Source organism: Eptesicus fuscus, chromosome 4 (assembly GCF_027574615.1).
Source record: "Eptesicus fuscus isolate TK198812 chromosome 4, DD_ASM_mEF_20220401, whole genome shotgun sequence".
NCBI lineage: Eukaryota > Metazoa > Chordata > Mammalia > Chiroptera > Vespertilionidae > Eptesicus > Eptesicus fuscus.
Window position 1 is genome coordinate 45,233,905 of NC_072476.1, and position 2,457 is coordinate 45,236,361.

The following is a 2,457-nucleotide window of genomic DNA, read 5'->3' on the forward strand; positions in this document are numbered from 1 at the left end:
TTTTAGAATCCAAGAGAAAAGTTCTCTCCCAGTTTTTGGCTTTTTTATTACTTGGGAAAATCTACCAAGTGGAAAAAAATGATAAGCAGTCTCCAAGCTAGCAAAGCTTAAAATGGAGTGTGTTGGGGTTTATTTTTTTGTTTTGTTTTGTTTTGTTTTTAAAGTAAGTAAATAGAGAAGACAGTAAGTAAACTGCTGAGCTCCAGGCCCTTCCTTGAGCTACTTGATTCATGAGAGTGTCATAAAGGAAGCGGGACAGCACTTCTGAACTTCATTTTAGTGATGAAAAACTGGGACTAGTCTGAACACAATTTGATTTAACATAGTGGCTGTCCAAATAGTAGTCTGTTTACCTTTGCACCAAGCAATCCTTTCTTGTGCCTACTCCAGAGGTGTAAGAGATTGTACTCTGTCTCTGACATTGATTACCTCTGACTCTTATGGGGTAATTTTTCTTATCATTTTGACGTTATTGCTTAGGGCTGTATGCAGTCTTGATAGCAAGCACGGAATGGAAATACCTCTATTGGTTGCACAAAGCTTCTGAATCTAGCTTTAAAAAGATGATCTCTTCAGCCTGGGTTTCTTTCAAGCTTAATTGGGAGAGTGGCTTGCTCTTCTGGAGTCTGAGTGGTTTAGTATCTCGTGTATGGTTGTTTCATGTGCCCTGTTGAGGCCAAGGTGAATTCCACTTGGGTAATATAGTGAGCCTAGAGTTCTCAGGGATGTTTCTCTGGATCTTAGTTAATATTTTCTGCTTTGCTTCTGTTCAGGCAAGGTTTCTATGAAATCCCGAGTCTTAATATCATTTTCCTCTTCACATAAAATTTTCTTTGGCTCCTCCTTTCCCCACTGTCTTTGCATTATCATTATTATCATTTGTCTGAGTTCTTCCTTGGTTTCAAGTGACATGGAATTAAACTCGAATTGGCTTAGGACAAAAAGTGCGCGTATTGGCTCTGGGAGCTGAACAGCCCAGGGCGGGGCTGACTTCAGACATGGCTGGATGAAGTGCTTCAGTTCTGCCACTAGGGCTCAATTTCTTTCTGTCTCTACTAGTGCTGACTCCTGTTTTGACTTCATTCTGTCTCCAGGCTGCTCCTTCCTAGTGATGTGATTGCTGGGGCAGCTCTAGCCTTAGATTTTCTCCGGTTAAAGTGCAGCTCAAAAGAGAGGATCTTTTCCAGTAGCTTCTGAACAAGGCCCAAGACTTATTAGGATTTAAGACTTATGAGTTTTATACTTACCTGGCAGGGGAGATACCATGATCACGAAGGTGGTTTTCCCAGGGCGAGGCTTATCCATTGCATTCCAGATGTGCTGACCCCTGCGATTTCCCCAAATGTGGGAAACTCGACTGCATAATTTGTGGTAGCGTTCGCAGTCCCCCAATAAAAAAAAAAAAAAAAAAAAGACTTATGAGTTTAGGTCATGTGCCCATCTTTAAACCAATCATTGTGGACAAAGGAAGACAGTATATTGAATGGCTTATGCTTGAGTCACATGTTCTGTCCTTAGAGCCAGGGAAGGAACTGCACTGGGCAAGCGGTGACTATGAAAACAGACAACCAATGGGTCCAGGCTGCCTGTCACTACTTGAACCAATTCAGCAGAGATAGGGTTGAATCATATATGAGCATTTATCTAATCTAATAATAGACAAATATGCAAATTGACTGCACCTTCGCTACACCTAAGCCACGCCCACCAGCCAAGCCACGCCCGCCAACCAATCAGGATGAGTATGCAAATTACCCCAACAAAGATGGTGGCTAATTTGCATATCAAGACAGCGTCCAAAGAAGGCAAGAGCTGAAGGGAGTGAAGCTTCAAAGAAGCAAGCAAGCCGGGGGGGAGGAGAAGGGCGGGGCGGAGGCGGGGCCAGGGACGAAGGGAAACGCGCGGGCTGGGGGAGAAGGCGGGACGGGTGACAAGGGCGGGGCAGAGGCGGGGCCGGGGGTGAAACGCGGGCGGGCTGGAGGAGAAGGTGAGGCGGGGGACAAGGGCGGGGCGGAGGCAGGGCCGGGGGCAAAGGGAAACGCGGGTGGGCTGGAGGAGAAGGCGGGGCGGGGGACAAGGGAGGAACGGAGGCGGGGTAGAGTGCAGCAGGAAATCCTATTGCAGGATTTTTCCTGCAACGGGAAAGCTAGTTCTACAATAATGCCGGCAGTATGGGAGAGCAGCAGGTCATCCACAAAAACCTGCTCTCTCTCCCCCAGCAGCATATATTGGGTTTAAGGACAAAGATTACATGGGGAAGTAGGCAAAAGAGATAAGAATGGGTAAGCAAAATGGGCAGTTTACAGGCAAGGTGGGCTTGGGGTTTACAAAAGGTCGGGGGAGGGGGGTTGAAAACGGCTGGAGTTTTGCAAAGACCTGGGGGTTGCAAAGGGCTGGTGCATCTGGTTTCTACAACAAGGTTATTAATCTTTCCATGATATTAGGCAGGATGGGGAG

General features: G+C 46.5%; 1 pseudogene; it reads left to right on the forward strand.

The window, feature by feature from the left end:
• Nucleotides 1-1,239: 1,239 nt before the first annotated feature.
• On the forward strand, nt 1,240-1,387 carry LOC114232615 (U1 spliceosomal RNA; annotated as a pseudogene).
• Nucleotides 1,388-2,457: the final 1,070 nt, after the last annotated feature.